Consider the following 23,793-nt stretch of genomic DNA (forward strand, 5'->3'; position numbering starts at 1 on the left):
TTACCAACCCCACAAGTTGTGATGGCGTGGGTAGGTTGAGAAGGTCAGGTCACAAGGTGGGTATTTTTCTTTTATCTCTGGCTCCCAGAAGGATAGCCTCTTCCTCCCATGTATGCTTTGCGTTTGGATGTTTTTCTAAATATTCTTTAGGTGGGATTTTTTTTTGTTGGATAGTTCAGGATTAACTAGTGAATTCTTGTCACTCGTGTATCGGTTCCAGAAGTCCTTCTCAAAAGAGCAGTGGTGGGGCAGGATTGCTGGTTGGGACAGGCATCTAGCTGGTCAGAAGGAAGCTGCATGGAGATGTACAAATGGGGCTGAATTAGAATCAGTTAAGTGTCAGCACCTTAATGACTCAGCTGGCCAAGGCAGAAAGTAGCCGAGTCATGTGGAACCAGGAGGTTCCAGGTTCTATCTCCAGTCTGTGCTGGGTTAGCTGATCTCAACTAGGGTATTAGAATTGACCTCAGCATCCCCGGGACAGAAAGGGGAAATATTGCGTCGGGTTCATCCATTCCCTACTGATATCTAATGATGCCCGCTGGAAGTGCATGTGTGGACATTTACTGTCTAAGGTCTTGCATGAAGAATAGTCGCTTGGATGAGGTACAGGAGGATTACTGATGCCAATGAACCCAACAAGGTGTCAGTGTCTTCAAAAGAGGCAATGAGGGAAGAAAATTGGTGGAAAAATAGGAAGGGGGGGGGGGGCGGAAATCTGTCAGTTAGCCTTCATCGTAGCAACTAGGAACCATAAGCAATAAGGTATGAAAAGAAAAGTCCCCCTATATTTGCAGGGAAAAAATGTTTTAAGCGTAGAGCTAGAGGTATTTGTACAGATCACATTTTATTGTTCTGATATATAAAATATTGACCCATATCTCTATGCAAAGACCAGTCATGAGACACTGTTAAATACCACCAACATGGCTGGAATTTAATTGTAAAATAAAACGCGATCAATTCAAGATATTTGCCTATTGGCCAAACTAAAAATCCATGCTAGCTATGCCTTACAGGAAATAAAGTGTTTGGCCCAATGCAGCCTATTATATTCCGACTTAATCTCTATTAACTCTTATTAAGATGGGTGCCCAGCCACCTCGAGAGTTGATCTGATGTACTGCAGAATATTAAAGCATTTATAGTAGTTCTGCTTAAAAAAAGTTTTTAAAAAAAACTATTTTATTTAAGAAGTTATATTATCCTCACATTTGTTGCATGAAGAGAATATACAACTAGGAAGGCTAAATAGTTTAATTCATTCAAGAATTACATAGAATGTACAGCACAGAAACAGACCATTTGGCCCAACTGGACGATGCCAGTTTTTATGCTCTACACAAGCCTCCTCCCATCCCTCTTCATTTAACCCAATCAGCATATCGTTCTACCCCTTGCTCCCCAGTGTGTTTATCTAGCTTCTCTTTAAATGCATCAGTGCCGTTCGCCTCAACCACTCCTTGTGGTAGCAAGTTCCACATTCTAATCACTCTGTGAGCGAGGAAGTTTTTCCTGAATTCCCTATTGGATTTATTAGTGACTATCTTATATTTATAGCTCCTAGTTTTGGACTCTACCATAAGTGGAAACATCTTCTCTACATCTACCCTATCAAACCCTATTATCTTAAATGCCTCTATCAGGTCACCCCTCAGGCTTCTCTTTTCCAGAGAAAAGAGCTCCAGCCTGTTCAGTCTTTCCTGATAGGTATAACCTCTCAGTTCTGTTGTCATTCTTGTAAATCTTTTTTGCATCTTCTCCAGTGCCTCAATATCCTTTTCATAATATGGAGACCAGAACTGTGCACAGAGAAGTGTAGTTCTATACAAGTTTAACATAGCTTCTCCGCTTTTCAATTATTTCCCTCTAGAAATTAAACCCAGTGCTTTGTTTGCTTTTTTTAAATGGTCTTATTAATCTGTGTCACTACTTTTAGTGATATTTGTATCTGTACCCCTATATCACTTTGCTCCTTTATCCCATTTAGACTCTTATTTTCCAAGAAGTACGTGACCTTCTTATTCTTCCTACCAAAATGCACTACCTCACACTTATGTATACTGAAATTCATTTGGCACTTACACGCCCATTCTGCAAGTTTATTAAATGTCTTGTATTCTGTTGCAGTCTTCCTCAGTATTAACTATACTCCCAATTTGGAGGCACTCCCAATTTGTTATTTTTGACTTTGGGTCACCATTATTTCAAGTACGAGCCTAAAAAGTTAGTGTGTCTATTTTAATAACATTGATTGTGAATTTATCACTAATAGTAACTGTGCTAATATTTGCTGCTTCTCCAAATCTTTATTCTCCCTCTTCTTTAAATAAAAAACTTTTATTGAACTATTCAAACGTCTACACAGTAGACTTTGCACCATCTTCTTTCTCTCAGACCACCAGTGCAAATTGTTGAGACACTTCGGAGGTCTCTGTGTGCATGGCCAGTATACAAAGACCACAGGCAGGAGGGAACGCACAGAAGAAGCAAATATTTGAATCGCTGTCAAATTGTCAATAAATGTTCAGTTAAATGAAAAAAAAATTGTGTATCCAGCCATCACCCACAGGACAGAAGTTCGGGCTGTGACCACAAGTTCTGCACAGTTGATGAGCAGACCAACTTCTATCTCCCTTGCCTCTTCCACTGAATGGGAAATCTAACAGTAAGTCAGTGATAATAGACACGTCACCTCAGCCCGTCTGGCCCCTTTCCCACACCAGCTGGTACAATCAGGCTGCAACCAATGGTAATGCAGCTGAATTCTTAAGCTCAGACTGCTGCTTCATACTGCAGCGTTTCAAACATGCTTCCCATACTCAATATGTAAAACAGGCTTTTTAAATAGTGCAATGAAATTTGCAAATCAAATTGTTTTTTTATCAAGCGTAATTTCCGAGGGCACATGGGGTTTATAACAACAGGAGAGAAGTAATTAGGTCATTAGTGCATTGGAAGCTGCCGTTACATTTACGATGATAGCATCTGACTGCTCTTGGGTATGGAGGCCAATCGCTACAATATTTATAGATGTTGCAAAGCGCCAATTAGTGAACAACAGTCTTAACATTTAATTGACCATTAAGGAAGGAAAACTCTTTCAGTATTTGATAACAGAAATGTCTACGTGGTATTTTTCAATGTTCAAATATAGTTTCCAGATGTGGACCAAAAAGAGAATACACTATCTGTATAATACAAGATGTGGAGATGCCGGTGATGGACTGGGGTTGACAATTGTAAACAATTTTACAACACCAAGTTATAGTCCAGCAATTTTATTTTAAATTCACAAGCTTTCGGAGGCTTCCCCCTTCGTCAGGTGAACGATGTGAATTTCACATCGTTCACCTGACGAAGGGGGAAGCCTCCGAAAGCTTGTGAATTTAAAATAAAATTGCTGGACTATAACTTGGTGTTGTAAAATTGTTTACAATTGTATAATACAAGGCACAGTACTGGACATGTAACTATGAAGGTAATGTGCAGCCCAGATTTCACCAACAAAAAATCCCAACTCACAAAAGGAGCTGAAATCTCTGATAGAAAACAAGAATTAAATATTTGACCAAATATTTTGGATGTGTTTTTTTAAAAATAAATTTAAGTAAATTTACTTTATTTAATAAGTAGTGATAAAGTTATTAATATCTTCAATCAACATCCTTTGTTGCAGCATCTTTGCAGCTCAGATTGTGCCTGTCTGGATTCCAGTGCCTTTGATCAAGGAAAATCCACCATTGCCACTCAGTCCTCAGCTAGTAGGATGTGAAGTTGCTGAGACAGCCAAGATGTCTATTTAGATAAACTCATCTTCCACCGCAGGTCTCACTGAAGAGACGAGGGCGCATGCTGCAGCAGGAAGTGTGCACTTGCCCTTCTCTCTTTATGAAGGGAGCAGCCAGAGAATACTGAAAAAGGGCACAGTCGGGGCAAAAGTTTGCTTAACAAAGGGCAGATATACTGTGTGAAAAGTGCTGTCCCTGGCTCAGAAATCAGGAGCGAACTATCAGAGGTGCAAAGTTCACATTTTCGCCGACTACAGGCAAATCAACACAAACTAGGGAGGTCCTTTTTGCTTCTTTTCAAACAGCAGCAACTCTTTTAGCGAAGATGCTAAAGAGCTGCCATAAAACAAAACCTTTGCACTCTTAATGGGGCTCCTCCCCGAAGTTGTTTAAAGAAAGCTGCACAGAGAATCAGAAAAGGAACAGTTTATTATCTCTCATTACAGCCTCAGGCAGCCACTGCCTCCCTGCAAAATGACTTATGTTCCACACTTTCTACTGCAACCCCTTCCCACACTGGTGAGGAGACTCAGTATCCACATCTCCTAGGTTTTATAAATTATTATAGCAGACAAACTCATGGCTGGCGGGGATATGTCTGCAGTAAGTGAGTCACCAATGCAGTCTAACACCTTGCACAGAAACATTAAGCTTCCTGATCACTTCATCGCCACAGTTAAACCACTATACCATTTACCGGTTGAGTACAGCAAAAGCATAGATATTAAGTTGCTTTTGTGCCTCCTTTCAACAAATGGCAGTCAGCAAAGAGATGCAAAAGTTTTCTCTGCAATATTTTTGGTTTCTAAATTAAATTTTACAATGCCATACTGTAATTGAATATTATCCCGAACAAGGCCTGAAAATACTACTGGAAATATTGCAGCTTTTATTTTTCTAGTTAACCGTGTTTACCTAATCTAGATTAAAAACAAAAGCCACTGCGCCTTGAAAATGAAGAAAAGCAAGATTGCGACTGATGTGTGAGAACTCAGAGGGTAAGGGCAATCTCCAAGTGCCGTGGGAGATCTCACACAAGCCAAAACAAACTTCAAGTTTGAGTATCAGAGATACAGAACCATATGCCACGTGTACAAATTCTTGAGGGCAGGACAACCAGCTGCTGCTTGAGGTTGAATAAGGCATAATTTAGGAAAGTAGACCTCCCTGCACTGCAAAGAACCCAACTTATTACAGAAAGCAAGACTGACTTTCATACCTTCGAATTTATTTAATGAACCAAAAAAAAAGTACAAGAGCTGCTGCCAAGCTTGGGAGACCTGGCCACGTCGACATGACATTTTGTTCAGCAAATCAATAGAGTTTAAGTTTCAATTCCAGATAGGAATTCATAATATGCAGTCAAATCCATCTGTGGTTTTCTGTTAAAAGCTGACAATAGCAGTGTGGGAAGGTGGGAGAGGCTTGCATGCAGTAACATGGTATTAATTATTATAAGGTTAAAGAATTAAATTAACTCCCCCCTTTTCTCTAGATCTTACTCACATGATTTTTTTTTTTACTATGGTCAATTATAAACTGATTTTTTTCAAACTCCATACCCTATGCCAGAAGAAACTTTGGCTTAATGTTAGCATTCCTGCCTCCGAGTCAGAAGATGAAGGATTCGAGCCCTGCTCCAGACAATCCCTGCAAGCGGAGACTGGAATATGGTCTCTAAATACTGGGTTGACGTCCAGCAGGGTACTTGCACCTGGGAAGAATGAATACTGGCTCAGTGGTAGTATTCTCTCATCTGAGTCAGAAGGGTTGGATTCAGGGTCCACTCCGGACAGACCAAACAAATGGAGACTGGAGCGCAGGCTCTGAATACTGGATTAACGTCCAGCAGGGGTACATGCGTCCAATGGGTACGTGTGGTCCCTTTATCATAAAGGGTAGGTACGGTCCTTTAGACTTGGTTGCAGAGACAATTCAGAAAATACTCTGAAGGTAAAAGCCTTGTGGAAAGCAACAAGAAACCACCTCAGCTACTTTTTCCTGGTATGAATCTCGTGTGAGACTTGAGTTAGGACCCGCCCTAGAATAAAACACAATGGACAGATGGACCCCATTCCAAACATCACTTCCTGTCCGAGGGGTTGGGCAGGGGTCCAAATAGTTTTCTGCCTGCATCATTCTATAGCTGACCACTGGGCGTGGTGTCAGAGTAGCTGGGGGAATATTAAAGTCTCTCTATGCTGCTTAAGGATAAATTGCTCTCGTGCTATTTGCATTTAAGTGGAATAGCTTCTGAAATATAGTACACTGCTTTCTGGGAAAGCCAAGGTAGCAATTTAGATATTTGACAGTCAATCATATTGAAAAGTGATAGGCCTTTGTGCTGTTACAGTACTGTAAGGGCATGTTTAACTGTAACTTTAACAACACTGCAAAGCAGCTTCTGCTTCACAGAAACACTAAAGTTGCAATTTAACTCAGAAGTCGGGTCCCAACAGAACCCTGCAGTGAAGCAGTTGGAGATCCATTGGATGATGCAGTCTCACACCATTTGAGTTGGACATCGCATGGAGTGTAACTCCAACATAGTGTCAAACCTATGTAAAAGTACCCAGGGGGTTTGTTGGATCTCATCACTTTTTATGCATGCCTGTAGAAATCTAAATGCTAAGAGAATATGGGCACTCTTACCTGCAAGACACTTCAGTTTAAACAGCTGTGAAGGGAGCTTTGTGCATGCATGTAAGCACCCTTGTACAGAACCTTGTCTTAGATGCGAGAATCCCAATCAAAGCCTGGCCATATAAATAAGAGACTGCCAGGCTGAATGCAGTAGCTCAGACTGGTAGCTACAATATTATTGCACTCTAAGTCACAGCAACTCCACGCTTGCACTAATGACAGGATGCCTCAAACTGCTCACCACACGATCGAGAAATCGTAGACTCAATGACCATTATTTTCTATCCACGTAAATTGACTAAGTATCCCCAAGATTCCCAGCAGAAAATCTGCCCTGAGTTGTTATCGTCAGCCAATTCCCGAAAAGGTAAGTTCTGAGAATTTTGTGGCTTCGGGTCAACAATGCAACTTCACCGACAGTCTGATATTAAAATTTTGAATTGCCAATCTACTATGCAAGTCACACTGAATCTATTGTGTTATCAGTTATTTTATTGCCAAGCATTTGTGCTAGGTGAACAGGGGACAGGCATTGCAGTGCATAGTTAGTGGTCACTGAGGCATTGGTTTCTAGCTAAAATGATTACTTTGAAGTAAAGAACCACAGTATCTCTAAATTTATATTTTGGTGGAAAACAACAATAGTAACTTATTGTGTAAAATGCTTTGATGTGAAAGGCTCTCTACAAATGTGACTTGTAATTTTATACCATCACTAGTGGTGCTCCTGTAGTGTTGCTCATGGCGAGATGGAAAATATGGTGTTTAAAATGCCATGAGTGGCATGGCATGTAGATCAAAAAGTATGATTAGATGATCTAGTGGATCTAGGCTGGGGCAGGGCATGGAGTTGATTGGATTGGGCAGTATTTGTGATACATTAATAGGGGAGGATGTAGGAAGAAGAAAATAATTTTTTGGCATAATTTATGCTCTGGACATGGATCACACTGGCAAGGCCATATTTATTACTCATTTCTAGTTACCGTCTTGTTATTGTTTTTTTTAAAAACAACTGAGTGGCTTGCCAGGCCTCTTCAGAGGGCATTTATTTAGAGTCAACTGCATTGTGTGGGACTGGAGTCACAAAGCAGCCAAACTGGTGAGGATTGGCAGATTTCCTTCCCTGAAGAACACTGGTGAATCAGTTGGGTTTTTACAACAATCCAGCAACTATCATGGTTATTTTCTTTTCTGGTGCTAGTCTACTAGAGCATGATCGCGGCACCTCGTTAGACCAGACAGGAAGAGGGACCTAGAGAAATTCTAACAATGAGTCTAGTGACAGAGAATTTCCAGTTGGGTTGCAACATGAACCAGTAATTAGATTTATTGAATTCAAGTTTGCAATTTGCCATGGTGGATTTTAAACTCTTAACCGGAGTGGCTAGTCCAGTGCGATATCCACTATACAACCATAAAATGAGGTGTGCCGTGGGAAGAACCATGAAATAAATGATAAGAGTTGAGGCGGCAGAGAGATAAATGAGACGGGCATGCTTAAAAGAGCAATAGGAGCGAACTAGGCAGGAAAGTTGGAAATAATTGACTCAGTGGGTAAGGGTGCAGTTGGAAAAAAATAATTGAGCTGGAAGAAGCATGGCTGGAAATAAATAAATTAGTTGATTTGGAGCAAAATAACAAACAACAGAAGAAATAGATTCAAGTGAAAAATAAAGAAATAAGGTGGAAAGAGAGAAGAAGAAACAGCATTGATGAAAATCTCAATAGTTACCTTGTGATAGCTGTACTGCAGTTGTCTTGGTGGATGATATGAAAGTGAAAAAAAAAACATATTATGAGCTACGTCAGCTGCATGAAAATTGCCCCAAATAAACTGATCTAAATTAAGTGCGCCAGAGAAATTTGACAAAATTGTGCATTAGATGTAATATTATTTTAAAAATAGGTGAAAAGTACATCTGTGAGGTTTTCACGACGAGGCAGCAGAGTGCACAATTCATGCAGGAGTGCCGCCTGTGGATAATCTACAAGATCACTGACGTGCATCTCACTTAAAAAAAAATTAAAAACTATTAAGTGTGATGTAAAGATTCAACGACTTAGGAACAAACAGGTGAATTGTATAAATAAATTGAACTTGTTCTCACGGGAAACAAGGTGTTGAAGTGACAAGATGACTGGTGTGAAACCACAAGTTGGGGGAGCTGTTTGAATCGTGGCCATGTGACATACAAATGGCTGGACTATATCAATACTATTCTGCCTCGGTGAAATTAAGTACAGATAAAATAGTAATTAAAATCCCCAAACTCTTACGTAACAAAAGTATGGCTGTTTCTTAGCATTTCCGTGGCATGTATATAACAATCTCACTCTGCAACAGGCATGAAGTTTTTTTCATAGCAAATCATTCGACAAAACTCAATACACCTGTGACTTAGTCAGATCATATCCGTCCCCAGTGAATTGAAAAAACACACACACACACACACACACACACACACACACACACACCTCGCTGCGGAAATAAATGTTTCCTCGTGTCACCTCTGGCTCTTTTGTCGATCACCTTAAATTTGTGTCCTCTGGTTACTGACACTTCTGGAAACAGTTTCTCCTTATTTACTCTATCAAAATGGTTCACGATTGAACACCTCTATCAAATCTCTCCTTAATCTTCTCTACTCCAAGGAGAACAACCCCAGCTTCTCCAGTCTCCCTACATGACTGAAGTCCCTCATCCCTGGCACCATTCTAGTAAATCTCTTCTGCACCCTCTCTAAGGCCTTGACATTCATCCTAAAAAGTGTGGTGCCCAGAATTGAAACACAACACTCCAGCTGAGGCCTAACCAGTGTTTTATAAAGGTTTAGCATAACTTCCTTGCTTTAGTACTCTATGCCTCTATTAATAAAGCATATGGGATCCTGGACTTCAACAGCCTTCTCAACTTGTCCCACCACTTTCAAAGATTTGTGTATGTACACCCCCAGGTCTCTCTGTTCCTGCACCACCTTTAAAATTGTACCCTCTAATTTATATTGCCCTTCCTCATTCATCCTACTAAAATGTATCACTTCACACTTCTCTGCATTAAATTTCATCTGCCATGTGTCTGCCCATTTCACCAATCTGTCTATGTTCTCCTGAAGTCTGTTACTATCTTCCACATTGTTCACTACATTTCAGAGTTTTGTGTTATCTGCAAACCTTGAAATTATACCCTTGACACCCAGGTCCAGGTCATAATATATCAGAAAGAGCAGTGGTCCTAATACTGACCCCTGTGTACTTCCCTCCAGTCTGAAAAACAACTGTTTACCACTTCTCTCTGCTTTCTGTCCCCTAGCCAATTTTGTATCCATGCTGCCACTGTCCCTTTAATCCCATGGGCTTTAATTTTGCTAACAGGTTTATTATGTGGTACTTTATCAAATGCCTTTTGAAAGTCCATATACACAACATCAACCACACTACCCTCATCAACCTTCTTTGTTACTTCATCAAAGAACTCAAATCAAATTAGTCAAACATGATCTTTTAACAAATCCGTGCTGACTTTCATTTATTAGCCCACAATTTTCCAAGTGCCGATTTATTTTGTCCCTGATTATTGTCTCAAGTTTCCCCAATCACCATTTTGCTGACTGGCCTGTAATTGCTGGGTTTATCCCTCGCCCCCTTTTTGAACATAGAAATCCAACTTACCCTTAAATGGAATGGCTTCTAATTGAATTTTGTTATTTATTTAGGGAGCACAAAAAAGTTCTGCAAAATCATGACATAAAATATTAAATAAAGGAATTATTGCTGAGGAATTAAATCAGTAGTGTACACTGAAGAATTCTATCCAAACAGCTATTGCAAAATTAAACCTGTAACTAGGTTTCTATTAATGTACAGTAACCATATCCAATTATTTGCAGTGTCCTATGCATCATTTCTCCTCTGCTTGGGTCACATCTTCAATATTCACCTCAGTTGCCTGTTGGCTGCACTGCACAAACAAGTTCTCTCAGCAGGACTGCAGATGACTAATTCACGCCTCCCCCCTCAAATCTGAATAAAGGTCACATCCAAAAAAAAAAATCAGACACAGCTAACCTTCAAATGGGGAATAAAACAAATAGATGATGCAGCCACCTTGCTATCCCTCTCTCGGAGGCCCTGGATTCTATGGATTGAACTGCCAATGTGGTTACATCTGAGAATTTGTTTTCGCTAGAATGTGATTGGTCATTTTTGTGCAATGTGACTGGTGAGATAACCAATTACAAAGCACAAAATGACTTAGCAGAAAGCAGACAGACACTGCAAGCATTGAACCAATCAGAAAGAAAATTACAGAGACTGCATGTACAGTCACTAAAAAAGACAAAAACATTTGAAAAGATACAGAAATGCAGCATGTTGACGTTTACTTGTTGACTTTTAAGGAATTGTCCCCCTTAAGTTGGTAGAATCACTAATACGGTATTTGCGTTACTAATATTATGTATAAACATTAACACATTTAACTACATACTATCATTTGAAAATGTGTTTAATAATGAAGTGTGCTCTTGTTACTCTGTTCCAGTCACCTGTTCAATTTGGGTGGCCTGAAGAAATTGCAGCACTTCCTGATCTGTCACCAATTACAAGCCCATTAATTCCCAAATCAGCTCTCAATAGACTCAATGCAGCCGAGGTATCCCAGCATGGATTTAGTGTAGCAATCCAGCACACCATATTTTTCATTAATGATCTGAAAGTTTCTAAAAAGAAAATTGATCCTGTTGCTACGAAATGCTAATAGTAACCATACCAGCAACACCCAGAGCTTTAAAAAAATGCCCTTTTAGGCCAAATGAAAGCCACTCCTTTAATGAAATGCTGCACGGAAATGCACATTATTGTTCAATCTTAAGTTATAATTACCACAGTTTAGAACTTCAAAATTAAAACTCATCACCACTGACCAACCAATAAAAAAAATTTCACCCAAAGTTCCACTCCAAAAAAAGACTATAAAACAGGCCCTCACTGTATGGAATGGGTACAAATCTTAGCCTAATTCTAATCCATTAATGAAATGTCAGAAAACTGCAAAATGTAAACAGGCAGCATAACAACTGTAGATAAAAATCAGTCCACCAAATTGACTCTTTAAAAAAACTTCCATGCAATGGAACTCAGTCTGTGTCATTATTCAAATCAGAACAATAAAAAAAGTTTCAAATTTGGCAGCTGCAATGTTTATTGTTCAATGAGAACTTAAAATAAACCTGCCTTAAAATACTTTTGGCAACTTCTTCCTAGCCCTCATCTTAGCTGATATTGTTAATGGTTCCCTCTCCTCAGGTGCTATCCTCCTCCCCTTCAAATCTGCCATCATCACCCCCTTCCTCAAAAAACCCCACCCTTGACCCCTCTGTCCTTGCAAACTATCACCCCATCTCCAACCTTCCTTTCCTCTCCAAAGTCCTTGAACGTGTTGTCGCCTTCCAAATCTGTGCCCATTTTTCCCACAACTCCACGTTTGAACCCCTGCAGTCAGATTTCCGCCTCTGCCACAGCACTGCAATGGCCCTTATCAAAGTCACAAATGATATCCTGTGTGTCTGTGACCATGGTAAACCATCTCTGTTCATGCTTCTCGACCCGTCTGCAGCCTGTGACACAGTTGACCACACCATCCTCCTCCAACGCCTCTCCTCCGTCAGCCAGCTGGGTGGGACCGCCCTCGCCTGGCTCCGTTCCTATCTAACCAGTCGTAGCCAGAGAATCACCTGCAATGTCTTCTCTTTTCGGTCCTTGGCCCCCTCCTAATTCTCATCTACTTGCTGCCCCTTGGTGACACCGTCCGAACACAACGCAGGTTCCACAGGCTCGCTGACGACACCCAGCTTTACCTGAACACGACGTCTCGCGACTCCCCCACTGCCTGATTTGTCATGCTATTTGTCAGACATCCAGTACTGGATGAGCAGAAATTTTCTCCGACTAAATATTGGGTAGACCGAAGCCATTGTCTTCGGTCCCCATCACAAACTCCGTTCCCCAGCCACCGACTCCATCCCTCTCCTTGGCCATTGTTTGAGGCTGAACCAGACCGTTCGCAACCTTGACATCCTATTTGACCCGGAGATAAGCTTCCAACCCAATATCTGCTTCATCACCAGGACCGCCCACTTCCACCTCTAACATCGCCCGTCTCCACCTTGCCTCAGCTCATCTGCCGCTGAAACCCCTCATCCATGCCTTTGTTACCTCTAGACTTGACTATTTCAATGCTCCCCCGGCTGGCCTCCCATCTTCCACCCTCCATAAACATCAGCTCATCCAAAACTCTGCTGCCCGTATTCTAACTCGCACCAAGTCCCGTTCACCCATCACCCCTGTTCGCACTGACCTACATTGGACTCTAGGTCCGGGAACGACTCGATTTTAAAATGAACATCTTTGTTTTCAAATCCCTCCACGGCCTCGCCCATCCCTACCTCTGTAACCTTCCCCAGCCCTACAACCCTCCAAGATCTCTGCGCTCCTCCAATTCTGGCCTCTTGCGCATCTCCGATTTTAATCGCTCCACCATTGGCAGCTGTGCCTTCAGCTGTCTAGGCCCAAAGCTCTGGAACTCCCTCCCTAAATCTCTCCCCCCTCTCCACTCTCCGTTGAGACGCTCCTTAAAACCTACCTCTTTGACCAAGCTTCTGGTCACCTGTCCAAATATTTCCTTATGTGGCTCAGTGTAAAATTTTGTTGATATTGCTCCTGTGAAGGACCTTGAGATGTTTTACAACATTAAAGGCCCTATATAAATGCAAGTTGTTGTTGGTGCTTCCCAGATCCAGTGCAAGTTCCATACTGCCGTTCTCATCATTTGACCCTGATGCCTTTCCCTGCTGCAAGCACATTTGAGTTGTCTGCTTGGTGAGCCTATTTTCTTTCTGTGCTCGACCTAGGTAGTTTATTCTGTGACCCAAGAGCATGGAATGACAAAAGGCCTTTCAGCCAATGCAGTCTGTTCCTTCCACTGACCACCTGCAATTGCCCTATGATGGATGGGCTCTATCCAATTTATTTAATGACCTGTGTATTAGTATCACAAAGCTTCTCCCTGATCCCCCAAAGGTAATTAAGCCAAACTCCAGAATATTTATTTGTCCTTACAGCCTGCATTATTCATTCTTGTCTGGTTACTTTCCATTGCATTAAATTTACATGACTCGGAACGCAGAATTGCTGGCTTGAATGGAGTTGCTGGTTGGTGCAATTATCACAATGACCCATTTTCCACTTACATGGTCAATAAGAGGAAAATCCATCAGTGAGTTCAGGGCAAACTTGACTAATTGAGAACATGCATTGGACCAAATTGAACGAACACACAGAATTGCCCACCGTCATTGCAATGCAATCCAAATTGTAATTTTGAAACTCCACAGCACCCAGCAGCAAAATGATTGGTATCTAAAGCATAGAAATCAGGCACTATTGGCAATAACTGCACCCTATTACTGTGTCAGCACCCAAGGGGGAAAAATGACAATGGGCTTGAACAACTGCTCCAATATATTACAGAGCAACAATAGAGCAATGGCATCAATAGTTACTATTGAGAAACCTACACGTCACTGACTCAAGATGAAATTAAAAATCAGGAATATAGATCCCCATTTTCCTGCTAGCTTAATTCCTACTGCAGGATTTTCAGACATCATGGCAGTGGCTACAGCTTACGACTCAAACTATTTTGATACTAGAACTGAAGTGGTGACAGGGAAACTCAAACCTGCTTTTATCATCACTCCAGGCCATTTATTTTTCAAGTACATATCCTCTCCTTCCTTAACGGGTGAAGTCTTGTCCTCAGAGTTTTGAAGGTGGTGATTTGGGGGAAATTTTAAAAAGTAGTGCACCTGGCCTATATCTCACATGTCTCTTCTCTTTTAGCAGTATATTTTATATTTCAGGTATTAAAAAAAAATTGCTTTTGAACAGAAAATGTGCATATTTTAATTTGTATCTTGCTCCTGTATGACTTTCTGCTTACATTAAGCGTTATTTTCAGTCATCTAGAAATTACATCCTATTTAAAATTGTGGTTCACATTTTTTTTTTCCAGATATAGGCCAGGAATTTCCTTAATGTCAAGTTACGCTCAAATTTGGTAATTAGAATACGCCCGAACATAAAATGGGCGGAAATCAGCTTAAATAATCGGTGCCCAAGGAAAGTGCCTCACACCATCTATTATTTCTTTAAGTATGAAAATTGAAGTTTCAACTCATTTAACGGTCAAGTGCAATTACAGGAAACTCGCGTATAAGGTTCTGTAACTTATGGGCGGGGCCATTATATGGGCAGAGATAAGTTCGGGCGGAGGAATCGATAGATGATCATAAAGGATCAAGATTTGGGAATATTGTATGCACGTGTGTAACTCATTTACACCTAAAATTCCACAATATTTTGGCCCGCATATTTGTACAGTGGCGCAAATATGCAGGAAATTCCAGGTGATAACGTTATGTCCGTATCAAGTCGGCATTTGACAGTTTCAAGGTTAGTCATTCTTCTTCTTCTGAGCAGAATCTAAAATGATTACTACCAAGTATATGTCTAAATACAACTTTACTTAAAGATACTGTAATCCTGCAACAGGTCTCTAAAGGTAAATGGGCTGTACATATAGTGCCTCACTGGCAGCTTGAGTACTGAGGACGAGAAAAATAATTGACTCGGGAGAAAATAAAAACTCACAAAGGGCACCTTATCCTCCAGAGGGACCTGGAACATCTTTTAATTTTTCCACAATCACTCTTGAGTAGTTGTATCCATAGGATCATCTGAAAATTCAGGGCCTGTGAATAATTGTAGATCAGAGGAAACTTCCCATTGCTATTTTATCTTGCAGAACCCATACATCACATACTGTTATCTGTTCATTTTCTGTGTTTCTTTGAGATCCTTTAGTTCTGTTTCATTCTGTACAACTGGTTGGGGGTGGGGGAGGGGACATAAGCCATGTTGATGATTAGTTACAGATCAGCACCAGTGAAGCGTGGGAGCATTTTGCTGCCCACACTCAGTCAGAGCTGATTGTGTGGGTTTGGGTGAAAGGGGGGGGGGGAAATTAAAGAAGAATGAAAGCGCAGTGCTTGAAAATAGGCACACAAAATTAGTAACAGGAGATTGTTAATCTAAAGACAAGCTGCATCTCAAGTCACATTTTAGTCAAGACTACAAATTTCAAACAAAATAAAATCCAATGTATGTCATAACCTGTGCAAAGCTGTATAAAAGTTTCACTCCTACACATAAGAGGTGCAATAAACATGCACAAGGCCATCAGATCATACAATATAGTTTAAGTTAGTTAAGAAGAACACATTCTGCAGCAATAAAAGTTCACTTCCACCAGAATCAGGGTAATATTATCTAACAATGGCAAGAATGTAAAACGATATCAGAGGTCAATTGACTTGAGGGCAGGATGCTTGCTCTGGGACTGGCTGATTTGGAAGGGGTTATTTTTGCGTAAACACATACAACAATGAGAAGCGGTTTTCAGAAGTAATTTGAAGGCAGGGAGTGAGATAGCAAGATGAAGTGCTTTTAAGAGAGGATTCTAGAGGACGGAGTTGAAGAAGCAGATGATTGGCCTCTGATGAGGGAACAGGAAGCAAGCAGCAATCTGGAGTCAGAGGATTGAAGGGTGCAGGGGGGGACATACTGAGGAAATTGCTCAGCGACAGAAATTAGGACAGCCACATTAATAAAAAATGTTGTATTTAAAATTAAAAGAAAGATCTCAAACTGCACTGTTTGTCATTAAAGGCCATGTAGCTTCTAGTAATGTCACACTGCACCGTATAGAAAGCACAAAGACAGCCCAATTCTGCTGAGCTTGTCACCGAGTAGAATAGTCAAGGCCATTTCAACTGACAATCAAACCCTGAATTTATCTGTGAACAGAGGCTGGTAAGACAGATGTGTTTTATCATCTCCTGAGGAGTCAAAGCTTGTTAACAGCCTAATGAAGGCAAGAGTTCAGCCAAAGTTTAGTAAAACACACAATATCTCCAAATAAACAAGCCCATTACATACACAGTGCAAGGACTAGTTGTTTACTGGCCAAACAAAATTCAGGTTTTTAGTGCTTTAATCTTGCTTTTAGTAAGCTAAATGGCCCTCAAAAAAACTGAAATATTAAACTCTCTTCTCAGTTTCTTAATGAACTGAAATGTTACACAGGTCATAATATCTCATAAGGAGGTTAATTGAGGATGATCACAAGTCTTTCAGCAGAGAAAGGAAATAGAACGTAATTTTATCTGTGGGCTGTTAGTTCATCTGGTAATAATCAATTTGTTATAGAGTTGGCTTGGGAACCAAAGGCTTCACAAACATTCGTATGTTCAGCGGATCTTCAGAGATGATGTATGCTCCAAAGAAAACCATGAGTGGGAATGAGTGAGGAGCTTCCCATCAAGGCTTTCTTTTTTGTGATGTTCAAGCCTGTGCCTGCTTAACTCCTAGGATGTGTGTGAGAGAGGGAGAAAAAGAGAAAGAGAGAGAGAGAGAGATGCAAGGGTGGTGGCGGAGGGGGTTCTTCTCTTGAGGAGTTGTGTATCACAAAATTCCATTTACAGAGCAAGTTTCACTCTCTTTACATTTTTTTTTAAGAAAAGGTAGTCAGAAACAAGCAGCCCTGGTCTATTTTGGCTTTCCAATTGATTAAATAAATTAATTCACTGAATATTGATGACACTAACATTGGTAATGTTTTCCCCTATGTTGATGTTTAAAATGCTGCCTCACTTTAAGAGTTTCTTTACTTGTCCTATTACCACCCTCTTTGTCTCACACCATCATCCCTTTTGTCATTGAATCATTCTTGCCTTCCACCCTGTCAGAGACCTTCCCTTTTGTCCTTTCCTCCTCTCCTCTCCTTTCCCTGGCTCTGTACTTGCTTAAAAACAGTTTAATCTTCAACAACTTCCAGTTCTGACGAAGGGTCATCGACCTGAAACGTTAACTCTGTTTCTTTCTCCACAGACGCTGCCTGACTTGCTGAGTATTTCCAGCATTTTCTGTTTTTATTTAAGGGTTATGAAAGGCATTTGTCTCAGCTGAGGCTAATGTTGTACAAAGAACAGTGTGCCTTACCAGCAGATGGATGCCTGATTTTAAGTTTAGATAAAAACATGTTTCTCACACTACCACTTGTTATCAGAAAAGATGATAATCGAGAGGGGTATCCGGAAAAAATGTAAAAACATATCTACAGGAAAAACAATCCAAAATATCTCAACAAAAAGAGTCAGACATATTTTTGGGATGGGTTATTTCTATAGTTGATTCTCCATGTCATGCTCCATATCATGCCTAAGTGTATGGGTTGGCATTCTGTTGATAGACCTTTGCCAATGCAGGGAGGGGGGGGTTGTCTTTTCCTGTACCCGATGCCTTCGAACAGTTTTCAAAAATCTCTCATAGCTCAGGGCAGCTCACCCAACTCATTATGCCCTTCCTCCTAGCTTTCTCTTTCCTATTGAGAAACCGAGATGAAAGACCAACGTTCATAGACTATTTACAACATGGAAAGAGGCAATTTGGCCCATCAAGTCTGTGCCAGCTCTCTGCAAGAGCAATCCTGCTAATCCCACTCCCCTGCCCTGCAATTTCTTTCCCTTCAAGTACTTATCCAATTCCCTTTTGAAAGCCATGATTGAATCCGCCTCCACCACCTGCTCAGGCAGTGCATTCCAGTCCAACCACTCGTTGTGTAAAAGTTTTTTTCTCATGTCACCTTTGGTGCTTTTGCCGATCATCTTCAATCTAGGTCCTCTGGTTCTTGACCCTTTCACCAATGGGTACAGTTTCTCTCTATCGACTCTATCCAGGCCCTTCATGATTTTGAATACCTATCAAATCTCGTCTCAACCTTCTCTGGTCTAAGGAGAACAACCCCAGCTTCTCCAGTCTATCCCCATAACTGAAGTCCCTCATCCCTGGAATCATTCTAGTAAATCTCTTCTGCACCCTCTCTAAGGCCTTCACATCCTTCCTAAAGTGCGGTGCCCAGAACTGGACACAATATTCCAGTTGTGGCCGAACCACTGTTTTATAAAAGGTTCATCATGACATCTTTGCTTTTGTACTCTAGGCCTCTATTTATAAAGCCCAGGATCCTGTGTGCTTTTTTAAAAAAAACTGCTTTCTCAACCTGGCCTGCCACAGTCAACGATTTGTGCACATATACCCAAAGATCGCTCTGTTCCTGCACCCCTTCTAGAATTGTACCCTTAGTTTATATTGCCTCTCCTCATTCTTCTTACTGAAATTTATCACTTCACACTTTTCTGTGTTGAATTTCATCTGCCATGTGTCCGCCCAGTTCACCAGCCTATCTATGTCCTCTTGAAGTCCATCACTATCATCCCCATGGTTGACTACCCTTCCAGCTTTTGTGTCATCTGCAAATTTTGAAATTGCGCCTTTTACACCCAAGTTCAGGTCATTTATATCAAAAAAAGCAATGGTCCTAGTACCAACCCCTGGGGAACAGCACTGTACACCTCCCTCCAGTCTAAAAAACGACCAGTCACAACTACTCTGTTTCCTATTACTTCACCAATTTCATATCCATGCTGTCACTGCCCCCTTTATTCCATGGACTTCAACTGTGATGACGAGTCGATTACGTGGCACTTTATCAAACGCCTTTTCGAAGTCCATATACCCCACATCAACCGCATTCCCCTTATTGACCCCCTCCGTTATCTCATCAAAAAACTCAATCAAGTTGGTTAAACACGATTTGCCTTTAACAAATCAATGCTGGCTTTCCTTAATTAATCCACACTTGTCCAAGTGACTATTAATTTTGTCCTGGACTATCTTTTCTAAAAGTTTCCCCACCACCGAGGTTAAACTGACTGGATTGTAGTTACTGGGTTGATCCTTACATCCTTTTTTGAACAAGAGTGTAACATCTGCAATTCTCCAGTCCTCTGGCACCACCCCTGTATCCGAGGATGATTGGAAGATAAAAGCTAGTACCTCCACAATTTCCACCCTTACTTTCCTCAGTAAATTGTACAGGACATCAGCAAGGTTGAAAAGAATAGTGTAGAAAATAAAGTAAATCATGATTGACTATACCTTTGAAATTGAAAACTAAAAACGCTGAAGAACTGCAGATATGAATGCACACCCCAACCTTTCTTCCAACCTTCTTCACTTGTGCTGACAGCTGGGAAACAATTTTCTTAAATAGACCAAGTCTCCTATGAACTGTAACCAGTGTTTTTATACATGTGAGTGTGATAACGCAGCATGGGACTAACATTTAACCTTCAATTAAAAGACAATACACTGGAGACTACATGGGATATCCATTCCCTAGTCTTTTCCAAAGGGTGGCAAATACAACCCTTCGCATTCAGGATATAACTAAATTTATTACAAGTAAAATAATAGACAGAATTTCAAAGAAAAGCACAACAACAAGTTACTAATGGTACAAATACTAAAGAATGAATCAGTTCACAAGGGATTAAAATATACATTCTATAATGTATTGCTTATACAGGTAATCATGTGGCAAGCTTTGGATCAAACAAACAATCGGACATTTACAATGAAACGCTTGTATGTGGACAAAATTCCCACCCACTGTATGGAACCCATCCATCAGTTATATTGAACTGAAACTAAAGTCATGAGAAATGTCTGGTATTTATCCCAGTCCAAAGGCCTTTCAAGAGCAATGAAATTCAAAGACACATTGGAGCATTCTGAGCATCTTGGCCTTCTCTTTATTGGCAGTAGAGTCATGCCACAAGCAGAACACTGGAATATAATCCTTTGAATGCTTTAATCTGTTGGCCACCATCAATGGTGCCAAATGCACCGAGATAGGAAGCTAAATTTACTGCTGCCTGACATATCTTTACCAGGAAGATCCATGGTGTTCCATAAAAGTATTACATTTTCTCCAGTTATACTGAAACTTCAATTACATTTTTAACAAGCTCCTTTTGAATGATCTAGTTAGCTTTTGCTGGAAGACTTCAACAAAACCACAACTCGGGGTGTGGGGGAAGGTAGATGGAATAACATCTTCCAATCTCATCTTGCTTGAGGTCTGTTAATTTTGTATATGCATCCACAAGCAGGACAAAAGACAACAATAATGTGGTATTGTGCAGGGCAAAACTCCAGTGAGTTGTATTTTTTAGCGAGGCAGTTAGCTGAAAACACCACAAGTGATTGTCTCTGTAGGGTTACAATATTGATGCAGCCATTTGTTGTTCATTTTTGAGTAGAGTAATAACTACAGATACAAAATCAAGCTTGGGAAGACCATCAGCTTGAACTCTAATGGATGGATTGTACAACATGGTGATTCGAATCTTCTCAAATTGCTAACTCTTGCTGGGAAACTGTTCCATTAATGTCAGCAGTCTTTGGTGACCATTCTTCATGCATAAATCTGAATAGTGACTGTCATCTGGCTATTCAATCACAGACAGCATCACAACCAAGCTCAATCATGTTCTAAGCAGACATCCACATACGTGCACACTCCAACAATCAGGAGTAAGAACCTTGGCTGATTTTTTCCTTTTCCTAACTCGGGCGCATTAAGGCCAATTGGAGCAACCCGATTGGTGCACCAGCCAAGAGTAGTTAATTCAACCTTTACCAGGAATTGAATTGGGGAGTTTTTGTCCATATGTCTTTGTGCTCTATAGTGCCTGCACCTACTAGGCCAGAGGGGCTGCAAAATGAGTTTAAAGTCAAAGTCAATCAGCATGCTAATTGCAGAGTCTTGAATCATGAGAAAGAATACTTTAATAGAATTATAGTGTTGAAAGTCCTGAATGTGGAACTTTGTCATATCTTTCGGAAGTCACGGTATATCCTGTCATAGAGCTTCCCAAAGTTCAGTTCGGAATAACTTTTCAGTGTAATCTGAAAGCTGGATGTATTCCTTAGGTATGTGTGTTATTTACAAAGAGCTGAGGCGCACCCATGTAATTTTATTTCAGGGTACTGTTCCTTATGACTTACTCTATAGAATAGAAGGAAATTCTGATAGTGTTAATAATAAGTCACTCAATCTCAGAGTTGATCTGGAGAGAAAACTTGCAAGATTTTCATAAAACTAGGTTCAACCAAGAATTTAATTATTTGAGAAAATGTAACTGGCTTGCCACATGCCATCAAATGAACTGATGAACATGTCAACGGGAATATCAAGGACTTTTGTTCCTTGCTAATCTCCACACTTCGCAGATGTGAATGATCATTTCACTGAAGTGAAGCAAATTAACATGAATTATACGTCAATCCTTAGTATTTTCTGTTATGAAATAAAATTTCCAAAAGTTGTGTTTTAAAACTATTTGACAAGAGAATGTAACCCAATTTCACTTAGGAGACCCCTAAAAAAAACTATTCCCATGAGGGTTCTCTTGAAAAGATTGGCTGGGCTCTAAATTTAAAATGAGTCCTATGGGATCTTTATCATCCACCAAAAAAGATAAGGCTTTGGTAAGTAAAGTAAAACAAACAAACAAACATTCAGTTGCTTCTCACACCCACATAAATGTATATTTATCAGGAAGGGAACATGTCATTTCATTGACCCGAGAGAATAATTCTGATAACTCACTGGGGGAATGATTAGGCATTGTGCAATGCCCTAAACCTCAATCCCCTCCCCAAATAAGAGAGCTTCAAACCCAACATTAAATAATACTGATGCAATTTACATCAATTTGAAAGCTCTAGAGAGCTGAATTCCGTTTTACTTAATTGCCAGCTCAGCTGAGTTGGTGGCACTCTCACCTCTGGGTCAGTGGGTTGTAAGTTTGACCCCCACAACAGCTCATAATCCAAGCTGCTACCCAGTGAGTGCTGTGTTTTTTGATGAATGCTAAACTGAGGTCCTGCCCATTGTTTCAGGTGGATGTCAAAAATCCCATCATTTTTCAAAAAGAAGGAAGCCCCCTCTCTCATTGTCCTGTCCAAAATCCCCTCCTCCACCTATACCCCTAAAATAAGGAAACAGAGCGTTTTTTTTTTATTCGTGAATGGGATGTGGGCATCGCTGGCATTTATTGCCCATCCCTAATTGCCCTTGAGAAGGTAGTGGTGAGCCGCCTTCTTGAACCGCTGCAGTCCATGTGGTGAAGGTTCTCCCACAGGGCTGTTAGGTAGTGAGCTCAAGCGACGATGAAGGAACGGCGATATATTTCCAAGTCGGGATGGTGTGTGACTTGGAGGGGAACGTGCAGGTGGTGTTTTGTTCCTATGTACCTGCTGCTCTTGTCCTTCTTGGTGGTGGAGGTCGTGGGTTTGGGAGGTGCTGTCGAAGAAGCCTTGGCGAGTTGCTGCAGTGCATCCTGTGGATGGTACATGCTGCAGCCATTGTGCGCTGATGGTGAAGGGAGGGAATGTTTAGGGTGGTGGATGGGGTGCCAATCAAGTGGGCTGCTTTGTCCTGGATGGTGTCCAGCTTCTTGAGTGTTGTTGGAGCTGCACTCTCCATGCTGTTTGTATAACTTTGCTGATCACTAATAGCTCACAACAGCCATTGATTTCAAAAGTAATTCACTGTGAGAGGTCATTTAAAATTTTTTGATGTAATACATTGTTATACAAATGTAAGCTTAGTTATGAGCCTAATTGCCATTTTTATAGAAATGTTGCAGTATGACTTTCCAGTGAATATAGATGCACCATATTTAAAAAGGCTTTGTCATCTTAATGTTTTATAGCCTGCACCAGACAAGAAAAGCCTGTACTAAAAGCTCTATGTAAAGCCTGCCATTTTTGGTTATCAAAATAAGTTTGCACTGCATTACAGACAATACAGGGATAATTTTACAAGTTCGCACTCCCAGCACATACCAGGGAAATCAGGCACATGCTTCACACTGCTTTCCATCGATTCATTCTAATGAATGCAAAATCATGGGCGTTTGCACCCAAATTCCTGATGTACACTCCAGGCAGACAAAGCACCCTGCCAGGAGCAGGAACACATAAAATGACCAGTTACATCCACTGCATTGTAAACTTTCAGAATGTGTTTCTTTTTTTCTCTGTTTTCCAAACAGTCTTGAAATTATTCATTCAGATGTGATTTATAACGATACTGTCATCAGATCAATGAACAAGTTTTCAAACATTCTACAATGTGACAGTTCTTCTAACATTGCAACAATCATTTTTTTGTATTTGGACAGGAAAATACAGTTAACGAAAGAAACAATGTAAAAGTTTTAAACAATTCAAAGAACAAAGCTTTTTTTGTTTTTTCTTGGAACAAAAATATCTTCTAGCACAGTTATGATGCTCGATTTAGAATGTCTCTCACACTCCTTCAGTG

The 23,793-nt window shown here is 40.6% G+C and overlaps 1 protein-coding gene across 6 annotated transcripts in view; it reads right to left on the reverse strand.

Moving 5' to 3' along the window:
- Positions 1-23,793, reverse strand: part of LOC137341190 (septin-9-like) — a 233,772-nt gene that overhangs the window by 69,439 nt on the left and 140,540 nt on the right. Inside the window, exon 1 of one of the 6 annotated variants that reach the window (XM_068004218.1) lies at positions 8,170-8,187. The exons of the other annotated variants lie outside the window; for them this stretch is intronic. The gene's annotated coding sequence lies outside the window, so the exon portion shown is untranslated. Of the gene's footprint in view, positions 1-8,169; positions 8,188-23,793 lie in introns of those variants that run through there. 6 annotated transcript variants of the gene reach the window in all.

Source organism: Heptranchias perlo, chromosome 23, assembly GCF_035084215.1.
Source record: "Heptranchias perlo isolate sHepPer1 chromosome 23, sHepPer1.hap1, whole genome shotgun sequence".
Taxonomy (NCBI): domain Eukaryota; kingdom Metazoa; phylum Chordata; class Chondrichthyes; order Hexanchiformes; family Hexanchidae; genus Heptranchias; species Heptranchias perlo.